At 44.3% G+C, this 12,143-nt stretch overlaps 1 pseudogene across 1 annotated transcript; it reads right to left on the bottom strand.

Moving 5' to 3' along the window:
• Nucleotides 1-6,000: 6,000 nt before the first annotated feature.
• On the bottom strand, nucleotides 6,001-11,103 carry LOC307101106 (large ribosomal subunit protein eL8-like; annotated as a pseudogene). Its single transcript has 2 exons — nucleotides 10,983-11,103; nucleotides 6,001-6,781 (listed from the first exon to the last, which is right to left on the bottom strand). The product of its transcript is annotated as a large ribosomal subunit protein eL8-like (transcript).
• Between the last annotated feature and the right edge of the window lie 1,040 nt (nucleotides 11,104-12,143).

A 12,143-nucleotide genomic window follows, 5' to 3' on the forward strand; every position in this document is an offset into this window, starting at 1 on the left:
AATTCAGAAATGTATTTTCTTCTGTCTGGTTTTCTAATTGCTTTGTGTGTGCAATTCTTGTTTCCATTTTGGATCACTGTCCCCAGTGAGAGTGGTTCTACTACCCACCTCATTTTCTTGGTATCCCACACAGTGTGTGGGGCTGAGAGAGAATGTGTTGAAGGACAGCCCTGCTATATATGTGGGAATAGTTAAGGGAACTTCAATCTCCAATTACCACTATCACCACCTGTAGGACATCACCAGTCACCCCTGGAAGGTTCATTTCTAAAAGCTTAACCTAGAAGGAACAGAAAGAAATGTATGTCATATCTGATGAGTCCTCCCCCTTGTGCTTCTAAAGGGTCCAGACCTTTGTAACTCAGTATTTTTCTACAAAATTGTGATCTTCCAGAGGGCAGAGACTATGTGGATAAAGTTGCAAAAATGTCACAGGATGACCAAGAAATTTTCCAGGCATCTGAAAATGTCCACCCCCTTATGATGTGCTTGGTTCTAAGGACAGAAATTGTGTGGTAAGAAGGGAAATTTTGGTATAAGAAAAGAGACATAAGAATCTCTGTTTACACAGATCCTGAATATAGGACTGGGACCCTCCTAGGATCCAGAGAGAGTTCTGGTCATCTCCACCAAATGACACTCCCCCATACTGATCTAAACCTGTTCCCTTCCTCCTAGACAAGAGGAAGGAAAAGTCCCATTCATAACCACAGAGAAATAGAAGTCTTCCTCACTGATTATATACAATTTACAGCAGTGTTTCATTTGGTGCCCAGGAGCCTGTAATAGCTGGAATTACCCTTGTTCCTCTTCCTCTGAGAAGGGCCAGAGCTGAGAAGTGCTCTGTGATTATGGGTCAGGGCATGACAACTCTATGCCAAACTCGCTTGGTCTGGTTTGTGGTGTGTGTGTGTGTTTGTGTGTGTGTGTGTGTGTGTGTGTGTGTGTGTGTGTTTGTGTGTGTTTGTGTGTGTGTGTGTGTGTGTGTCTGTGTGTGTGTGTGTGTGTGTGTGTGTGTGTGTCTGTGTGTATGTGTGTCTGTGTGTATGTGTATATGTCTGTGTGCGTGCGTGTCTGCTTCCAGGACAAAAACTTCCCCTCTTTTTGGGTGATTTTTTAATGATTTAAAATGTTTGTGCTATTTTACACATTCTTACCACAAAGAAAGAAAGGGAAGGGAAGGGAAGGGAAGGGAAGGGAAGGGAAGGGAAGGGAAGGGAAGGGAAGGGAAGGGATAAGTAAACAAACCACGAGGCCAGATAGAAGCTTCAATCTTTTTATAACTCTAGCATCAGTGGTCATACACCATCACATCTACCATACTCTGTTGGTCACAGTGACCAGCCCTGATTCAATACAGTGAGAAGCTGGCCAAGAACCTAAATACCAGAAGACAAGGTACAATGGGGCCCATCCCAGAGGCTAGCTACCTACCACCTAAATACTAAGAGAGCTAAAAGATGTATCTCTATCTCTCTAGGATCTGCATATTAGGATGGCCTAGGAATTTTTGTTAGTTACAATTCATCTGTCTAGAGAAAGAGATCATAAAGAATTAAAAGAGAGAGAGAGACCAAATCATGACACTCAACTTAGAGTTGCTTTAGTGAAACAGGATTTATTTCACTTACAAAAGAATCTAGAGGTGGGAGGTTTCAGGGTTGGTAAATTCAGCAGCTTGATGATATCAGGTTCTTCAACCTTCTGCCGTTTTCTTGGCTCTCCCTTCATGCCACAGATTCCTCATCTACATGTGCAGGTATGACACTGTGAGTGAGTAATATGAATGGTGTACTTGTAACTTTCCTGGAACCACAGTATCTTAGAGGTCACTGAGTCCAGCTCCCATCTGATATTTGCATCCTGCTATCTCAGGGAACATAGCTGCACACCAAGATTTTCTCTCTCTGTATGTAGTAAATTGGGTTGGGCACTGTAAATATACAACAGAGCCTTATGTTCAAAGTGCAGAATTGTAGGATATGTAAAAAGTTTAGGTCATTGTATTTGTGGGACAATCCCTGTCCCCTCAACTGGTGGCAGGAACTATGCAAGCACCAGTGGAGTCTTTACAAGCACTTTCCTCAGCATTCCCTGACCACCATGTATATGGGATCTCTTCTGCCCTTAAAAATGACTTTCAGGAGAGGCACATTCTCCCAAATGACTTACGCTCATAACAGTAAAACCCGAAATTGGTAACTAAAGCCCAAGAATAAAAGTTGCCACGAGATGTCCAGTTCAATACTAGCGAGAACTTTTTTCAACAAGTGGGATAGTCCAAAATGGACTTTCTTTGCAGGGTGGCATTTGCAAGCAGAGTCTCTGCAATAAATTTCTAATAGAAGACTCTATAATGGGGATTCCTATATAGGGTGAAAGTTGGCTAAGATGACCACTAATTGCCTCTCTAACTCCAAAGTCAATTATTTTTCTATGTTTACTGCTTAGAATTTCTTCCTGATGCCAAGCCTAAACCTCTTTCATTGAGCTTTCAACCTTTTTCATAAATTCATAGAATATGGGAGATGATGACCTTAGAGACTGTCTTCTCTGTATTTCTCAAACATCTTGAGTCAGTGCTCCCATTCAATTACCGTAGAATCGATATTTTATGACCTTTCTTTTATTATTTGAAATTTCAAAGTCATATTTTAATCAACTTGCTTAAAACATAATTTACAAAGAATAAAAGATAACCATTGTAATGATACTGTTCCATAAGTTTTGAAAATGTGCAGCCTCCACCGCAGTCAGGTTAGAGAGCATTTCCATTACCTCAGCATGGCCCCTCATGCCCTTTTGCAGTCAATCTCCACCACTCCTGGCTCAGGGTGTTACCACTCTGCCTTCTGTCATTATAGATGATTATTTTTGTCTATTGTAGCATTTCATTTAAAATACGGAATCATAAAGTATGCGTAAATTGTCTGCCTGCTACACCCATGGATTATTCCAGCACAATTTGTTGAATTGTCTTGGCATCATTGCTGAAATCAGTTGTTACATATGTATGAACCTATTTCTGGTCTCTATTCAGCTTCCCTAATCTTATATCTGTCTTATATCACATCCTTTTTATTTCTGCAGCTTTATACAAGTCTTGAAGTCAGATAATGTAAGTTTCCAACTTTGCTCTTTTTTTTTTTATGGCTATTCTAGGACCTTTACATTTCCTATAGATGTTAGAGACAAATCATTAATTTCTATGAAAAGCCCTCCTGTTTTTTAACAACTTTATTGAGATAGAATTTGCATACCATAAAACTTATTCATAAGTATAAAATTCAAAGAATTTTAGTAACTTATGGAATTGTGCAACTATCACCACAATTCAACTCTAGAGCATTTCCATCATCCCAAAGATCCTCAGGTACATTTGTAGTAACTGCCCTTTCCCAACCCACAGCTCAAGGAAGCAGCTAATCAACTTTCTGTCTCTATAGATTTTCCTTTTAGAAGATTTCAGGTAAATAAAATCATATACGTGATCTCTTCTGTCTGGCTGCTGTCATTTCTGAGGTTCTATCTTGTAGCCCCTATCAGTACTTTGTAATCCTAGCGACAAATTGCATTCCATTGTAAGAATAGACCACATTTTGTTTAGGTGTTCACCAGTTGATGGATATTTGATTGTTTCCACTTTGGGGTTACTATGAATGGTTCTGCTATGAACATCTATACTAATAAAAGGGTAATATGCTAATTAGGGCGGACATCTTCCGGACGTCCATCCAGACAAAGCCACAGCAGCTGCGAGGCCCAGGGCTCAGGCCTTGCAGCCGCTGCGGCCAGCAGTTCCAGCAGCAGTGGGTGATGGGAGTGGCGCCTTCCCCTGATCAGCCCAGTCGCCTCCCGCAGAGGACATCCCCTGAGGGCTCCTGGACTGTGAGAGGGGGCAGGCCGGGCTGAGGGACCCCCCTCCAGTGCATGAATTTTTATGCACCAGGCCTCTAGTTCATATATAATTGTTTATATTGACATTTATTTTCCTTTCTCTTTATGTTTAACTTTTTTGAGGATCTGCCAAACTAATTTTTTAAGGCTGTATTATTTTATATTCCCACCAGCAGTGTATAAATCTAAATTCTGGTCACCCAAACCCTAGCCAGTTTGTCTCAGTGGATAGAGTGTCGGCCTGTAGACTGAAGGGTCCTGGGTTTGATTCTGGTCAAGGCAGCACGTACCTCGGTTGCAGGTTCCTGGCCCTGGTCCAGGGGGTGTGGGAGGCAACCAATCGATGTGTCTTTCTCACATCGGTGTTTTTCTATGCCTCTTCCACCCCCTTCCGCTCTCTCTCTAAAAATCAATGGAAAAAAATATCCTCAGGTGAGGATTAAAAAATAAAATAGAATAGAATAGAATAGAATAGAATAGAATAGAATAGAATAGAATAGAATAGAATAGAATAGTAAATAAAATAAAATAAATTCTGGTCACCCAATTCCAACATATGGAAAGGGGTTTCCCCTCACCAGCAAGCAATTCTCAGACACCAGCTGGCTGTTCTAGAGTTTAATTCAATTCCAACACCATTTACCTACAGGTAGGGTCAGATCCCATAAGTTAAGTCCTACAAGACTGTCCCCACAACTTCCCCAATACATATGCACACACTTCAGTCACCAATTGAAAGTCCGTTCAGGTTGTCACCTGGGCTTCTGATTGAATGGTTATAAATCAGAGGTTCCAATGACTCCCACCCAGGTTCAATTTATTTGCTAGAGTGACTCATAGAACTTTGAGGAACCTTTTATTTACTAGGTTACTGGTTCATTATAAAAGGATATAAGTCAAGAACGGCCAGATGGAAGAGATGCATGGGGAAAGGTTGGGGAAAGGGTGCAGAGCTTCCCTGCCCTCTTTGAGTGAGCCATTCTCCCCAAATCTCCAAGTGTTCACCAACTTGGAAGCTCTCTTGGTTTTTCTGGATGCTTCATTACATAGACATGATTGATTAAATTATTGGCCATTGGTGATTGAACTCTATCACCAGCCCCTCTCCTCTCAGCAGAGGTCATATGGTTGTCACATGATCGGCTCTACTGGCAACCAGCCTCCATCCTTTGGTTGGGTCCATAGCAGCCTCATTCACAAAACAAAAGACACCTTTGATGTTCTCATCACTTGGGGAATTCAAAAGATTTTAGGAATTTTGTTTCAGAAATGGGACAAAGACCAAACATATAGTCCATATTATAAATGCCAATATCACAACGAAGGTTCCAATTTCTCCATAATCTCACAAACCCTTGTTATTGTTTGTCCTGTTTATTTATAGTGTTATCCTGGTGGGTGTGAATGGGTGTCTCATTGTACTTTTAATTTGCATTTTCCTAATGACTAATAATCTTTAGCATGTTTTTATTTGCTTATTGGCCATTTCTATATCTTCTTTGGTAGCATGTCTACCAATATCTTTTGCCCCTTTTTTTTAATTGTAGAAATTTTGCTTGTTTTTTAATTGTGTTATTTGCATTCTTAGTGGGTTATTTGTCTTTGACCTTCGTAAGAGTTCTTTATATATTCTGGATATAAGTCCTTTATCAGATATATGATTTGCAAATATTTTCTCCCAGCCTGTGGCTTCTTTTACTTTGTAAATGTTGTCTTTTGAAGCACAATCACTTTTAATTTTAATGAAGTTCAGCTAGTCAATTTTTTAAAGTTAAGTTTTGTGTATGATGTGAGGTAAAAGTCTAAACTCATGCTCTTATATATGGACATCAAATTGTCTAAGAACCATTGTTGAAAAGACAATCCTTTCTCACCATTGAATTTCTTTAGCACCTTTCTCTAAAATCAACTGGCCATAAATGTATGAATGTATTTCTAGACTCTCAATTCTATTTTATTGATTTACATTTCTATCCTTATGCAAAATATCTAGGAAAAATTATTAAATGCTAATCTTATAATCAAGATGGTAACTTTTACTTTTATTATTTTCTGAAGGAGAGTTTTTATTACTTTATGTACAGAAAACTCAGCAGCATACACTTAGCCCAGTTGGGTGGCCAGTTCTGTAGCCTTGGCCTTCTCCAGCTTAGCAATGTGAGCCATCATCTTTGGACCCAAGATGCTGCCTCCCCAGTGGTGGTGTATCTCATCATATCTGTCATAGTTGGTCCAAATGGCTTCCACAAGCTTAGCCAGAGCTCCTTTGTCTTCTGAGTTAACCTGTGTGAAGGCAACAGTGGTATAGGTCTCCCTGTGAACTGGACGCCCTAGCTGGCCTTCCCCTTGATAATGCAGTAAGGAACCCATCGCCCTGTGGCACAGCACAGGCAGGAAGACCAGCTCGATGGGATGCACATCATGTGCAATCACTACCAGCTGGGTCTTCTTGTTGTCCACCAAGGTGGTGACAGTGTTAACCCCTTCCCAAAGTCAGATGACCTCTAGGTGGGGACATCCCCTTTGCCGGCAGCTTTTTTCTCAGCTCGGACCAACAATCCCAGCTTTTTCTCTTGCTTTGTATCTTGCCTGTACTTATGGCCCAACTTAAAGCAGTTGAGTAGCTGTTTGGCAGTCCAAGGCCTAGGTGAACTGGTTACTGGTGAGAGACACTTTCAGCTTATAAATAATAACCCTTTGCCACTGCAGCTGATTGGAGTGTGGCCATTTGACAAAGTGGGTGAGGTCCCTTTCGAGCTGGATGTCCTGTCCAATGCCAAATTCTTGGGCCTTTTCTTGAACAGGGGATTTACCACCTTCTTGGCCTCCTGCTTCTTCACAATAGCAGGGGCCAGTGCCACCTTCTTCTCCCCTACTGGTGTGGCTTAGGGTTCAACAACAGACGTAAGGACAAACGTACAGATTTTGGAGCTCTTTTTTTTTACATACACCTTCTTCTTTGTTACTCCACCCTACAAATACTGCCTGCCTTTGCCTCCCCAAACTTTGATCTCTGTGTGCTTAACTCACTGTGTCCTCTGGGCTCCACTTGGGTTCTCCTATCCTGCTCTGTGTTCTGGAAAGTGCATCCAGAAAGAAAGAAAATGTGACCTTAGGGTCCATTTCATTTGTTTCTTTCCTTGCAGGATCACAGTCCTGCCTGTTACTCAATATATAAAAGCAGTTGTTTTATGTATTTGTCCAGTTATGTCGTTGTCTATTTTGGAAGTACAAATCCAGTACAAGTTTCTCCAACATGGTGGAAGCAGAAATTGCCAATGTAACTATTTTTTTTTAATGACAAGATGCAAATTATAATATTAAAAGTGGGGGTTTTTCTAATTAATATGCTCCACCTCCACCAAAATTCTGATCACCTGTTAACAAAGGGCTTGGCTCTTATTGAAAATCACTCATGTAGTGAAGTCCATACATTCAAAGCCTTTAATTCAACATTTATTCAAACATTCCATGAACCTTATAGACATGAATAAGACACTATTGCTGCCTCAAGGATTTTACTATCAGAGTGACAACCTATTCAGATTATTATAATACTAGAGGCCCAGTGCAGGAATTGGTGCACGGTGGGGTCTGGTTGACCCGGCCCCAATCGGGGCGGATCGGGGCCAGGCCTGTCAGGAGGAGGAGACAGCAGGAGGTTGGACAGCCGGCCCGCCCCAATAGGGGCCGATCAGGGCTGGGCTGGCCTGGGGGAGGGGCTGTGGGCGGTGTGCCAGCCAACCCAGCCCCCAAATGGGGTTGGGGAGCCGATCAGGGGTCAGTGGCCAGGGGATGGGCCGTGGGAGGTTGGCCAGCCAGCCCCACCCCCAATTGGTGTGTGTGGGGGGGTCTATCAGGGACAGAGTTGGCTGGGGGGGGCTACAGGCCGATCAAAGTGGTGGGGGCCAATTAGGGTTGGGGTCGGCTATAGGGAGGAGCCACAGAAGGTTGGCCGGCCAGCCCCATCCCCCGATCGGGTGGTTCGCTGGCCGCAGTGGGCATCATAGCGACTGGTCATTCTGGTCGTTATGGCTTTCCAGTCGCTGGCTTTTTATCTATATAGATAACCTGGTACGGGCAGTGATAGAGGTACATGCAAAACATTACTGAGAAAAGGTGAGGAGGCGAGACAGGGACACCAGATGCAGCTTAGAGACAGGTGGAAAGTGGACAGAGATTGCTTCCGGAGGTGACATTTAAGCTGAATCTTTAAAGATGGGAAGCAGTTCACCAGGCAAAGAGGGGACAATGAAAATGAATACATGAAAGCAGAAGCAGCATTACGTATGCCTGAGAACGACAGACCATGTGAGGGTGCTGAAGCAAGAACCCCTGAGAGGGAGAGGCAGGGATGGCCTGGAGAGGCCGGCAGAGGTCAGGCACGGAGGGCCTGTCACGCCACACTGGGGAGCCTGCCATTAGGCCGGAGTCCTTTACATAACTCTGCACGGTGGCTGGCAGGGAGCATGACTGCCTCAGCACGCAGTAGGTATTATTAGATGATGATCGTGAGAGGCAAACCTGAGAAACTGCAAAACTCTGATCAGAGCCAAGTCTCTTATGTTCTGAGACTCCAGAAAGTTATCTGACTCCTCTGCCCCTTTGCAAATTCAGCTGAGATGTGCGGCCATGGTGGTCAGCCAACTCTGAGGTGCTGCCTCCTTGGCAGCTGGCTAACCCTCTAGGCTTGTCTAGATGGCTGGAGAACAGGAGAGGACAAGGCGGACAGAGTGGGGAGAAGAGAGAGCGAGTGAGAGAGAAAAGACAGATCGGGGAGGCCGGAATTACACTGAAACAGGAAGATGGGGCCTCAGATGGAAGATGTAGATCACATAGAACTTTAAACCAAGAAGATGATGATTTCTGGGGCGGAGAGGAGAATATGGCCTCCTCCCAGCAGACTCTGCAAATTCTTGGATGCTCAGGCCACAAAGCTGATTGTCCAGGGCCTCCCTCCCCCCCCCCCCCCCCCCCCCAGTGGAAGGACTGCTGGGAGTAGAGCAGGGTCTTCGTCTGAACTTGGGCCGGGATTTGGACAGATCTGGACAGCCGATGGGCGGCCCCCGTGGACGTCTATTTGCCTGAAAGTGAAGGAGCTCCTGTGAAAGAGCCCATCCTGGAGGAAAGGGGAATCCAACCTGACGGCCCAGACCCACAACAAAGACTGAGTCCTCCGTGCAAACAGGCTGACAGAAAAGCCAGACGCGGGATCACCCGCGCACAGGCAGGGAGACATTCCTTTCCAAGCGTCCCTGTGAAGAAGAGGACTGAGCTATTCGTTCTTGCTTTGAAACAAAGCGTAAGGCTGTGGGTCTGCTCCTCGAGGTCTTCGGGTCCTGAACTATCCTGAGAAAGGCAACAGCGCAGTGCGCCTCACCCACAGGGATGCATTCCAGGCCCTCCAGTGGCTGCCTGAAACCGCAGGTCGTACTGAACCTTAATTCTCCGTGACTGCCAGAAAGGTGGCAGCGGCGTTTTCATCAGAAAAAAACAACCTCTCGGTCACTTATATGTTTTTCAGTCCAAACCTATTCCCAAATCTGTGTAACCATCCCTTACGTGCAGTGAACAGTTTGTTGTCACTTGTCTCAGGGGATCCCTTGCTGAAGTGTTCTTAGAGGCGCAGGGCTTTCTGGCGCAACATGCTGCCATCAGTCAGAACACGTTTTCTGTTCATGTCTTTACCCACAAATTTACCCACAACATTTACCTACAAATTCATCCTGACGAAGCACTTGTCGTACACCGTGGCAGTAACTTCCGCAGTCTGAGGTGTGACAGCAAAACTAGCACACGTTTCTTTTTCCTCCTCTCAGTTTCACAGGTAGAAGATTTGTGTTTAAGGTAGATCTTAACAACGTTGGCATAAACTTTTTTCTTTCCTTTTTAAATCGAGAACTTCCACCTTTCACTTTAAGGAAGCACTTTAAGCTTCTCTTTGGTATTTCCGATTGCCGGCATCACTACTTTTGCACGTTTAGGCCATCATTCAGTAAAATAAGGGCCACCTGAACACAAGCACTGTGATGTGGCAACAGCCGATCTGGCTCTGAGCTGGCGCTGGAGTCCCTGTCTCCCCTCCTTGCCTTACCTCATTCATGTTTTGCATGTACCTCCTTGCCTTACCTCATTCATGTTTTGCATGTACCTCTACTCTGCTGCTACTGAACAAAGGGAGGTTCCCATCCCAGGCAGGACGGAGTGGGGTGGCGTGAGATTTCATCACACTCTTCAGCACAACCTGCAATTGAAAACTTATGAATTGTTTATTTCCAAAATTTTTCATTTAATATTTTTGGACAGCAGTTGACCACGGGTAACTGAAACCACAGAAAGTGAGACTGCCAATAGCGAGGACTATTGTACCCATCAGGTGTCCATCAGGAGGTTGGAGATGGTGGACAGGGCGGGTCCATGCCGACCCACTGCCATGGCCCCAGTGAGACTGCTTTGGAACTCCAGAAATAACTCGGGGCTCATTTAGAGCGGGGTGAGGAGGTTCCACACGAACTGGTCAAAGCAAAAACTAACTAGGAGAATTTGGATTACGAACGCTAATGGGTTCCCACTAGGATATGGGTGAGACATGGGGAAAGTTGAGTTTCACTAGGAAAGTGCAAAGTATGGATTCCTCCAGAGACCGACTGGCAAGGTAGGTCCTTGGAGACCTTTGTTTTAGTAGAAACTTTTTCTCTCAAATCTTCCCATGTATAGCGAGTTTCATGAGCCCTAAATGCCCTTCTGCTCAGCTCTATAGCAAAGATGCTTCCTCATCCCTCTCCTTGGCACACGCCCATCTCCCATCCATCAAGACCCCCGAGCAAATTCCGCCGCTGAACACCTATCTAAGCAAGAGGGAGGGGGAGACCGAGGCAGGTGGCCAGGCCCCTGTGCCAGGTGAGCTCAAAGAAAGACCAAGACAAAAGAAAGACACTAAGCACCACAGCTATTTTATTCTCTACTTTATAATTTTCTTTACCAAATTAGCTATAGAAAAAGGCAAATCTTATTCAAAATTAAATGTAAAAAGTACAAGTAAACAGCTTTTCACAATCTACATGAGCTTTATGTGCTCTCCCTACGGTCACTCCCGAGGTGTTTGGCTTTATTATGTAATAAGCAGAACTCGTAGAAGGTCACCTGTCTGGCTGTGACCAAGGCAGTTCCACTATACAGGTAGAATTTGGCCAACCTGGACCGCATGGTACCCCACTTAGGGACAAGGACCCTGTCGTGAAAGGAGACAAACGTTAACGTTTTTCCCACTCACCTCCACTAACTCTTGGCTCATCCAGAGAAAGTGATTGACAACCCCAAAGGCTGCTGGACAACTATTTGACAGAGGGGTCCACAGAGAGGCCTCCTCCACCTGTTACTCTTTTCTTTATCACTTCACATCCATAGGGGTCCCTAAGCCCCAAGAGAAGGGTCAAGTGCAAATCTGGTAAACCAAGAAGCCCTAGCAGTTGTCAACTTAATTAGCCTTCAGGAAAAATATATGGATATATGAGCACAGTGGAGTTGCTATAGAGACAGGCCCAGGAGGCGCATTTAGAACAGGGCCTCATCACATCACCTGATAAAAATAAGACCCAGGCTTTTTAATAGCATGAATTACTTAAGTTTTATATTTAACAGGGGACGATACCAAGGCTATTACTGGTTTTCAGAATATTTTAGGAATCTGGGCTGCCTGTTTGTACATATGTTAACAGCCATCACAACATATGCTCTGGTGGCTGGCAGTTAAGAACGAGAAGCTCATGTGTCTCTCTCACCCCTGAGATGAGAGAGGGACCTTCTCGCTTTGGGTTTGTCCACCTTTAACTGGGTAGGAGATTTTCAACATGTTTCAGAGGAAAGACTGGGAAAGAGCTCTACTGTGCTTTGCACCAGGACCTTTGCATATATTATTGCTAATTCCTGTAACAACCCCATGAAGTAATGATCTCATTTTGCAGATGAAAACATTGAGGCTCAGAGAGGTTCAACGTTTCCCCAAGGTCACACAGCTAATAAGTAGTAGAGTTAGAACTCAAATCCAGGTGTCCCCCATTCCAAAGCCCATTGCTCTGTACAAGGAAGAATCTGGGATGAGGGGAATCTAAAGAGGTTTAACATTTTTATTAATATAGAGCATGGACTTTATTATAGTTTAATCTCTCCTCTAAGGAGGTCCGAAAGTGGATGGGCTCCAAGAAGAATTCCAGAGATTCCGACCTCTGCTGATGAGCACCTCCCCG

Source organism: Cnephaeus nilssonii (assembly GCF_951640355.1).
Source record: "Cnephaeus nilssonii genome assembly, chromosome: 6".
Taxonomy (NCBI): Eukaryota; Metazoa; Chordata; class Mammalia; order Chiroptera; family Vespertilionidae; genus Cnephaeus; species Cnephaeus nilssonii.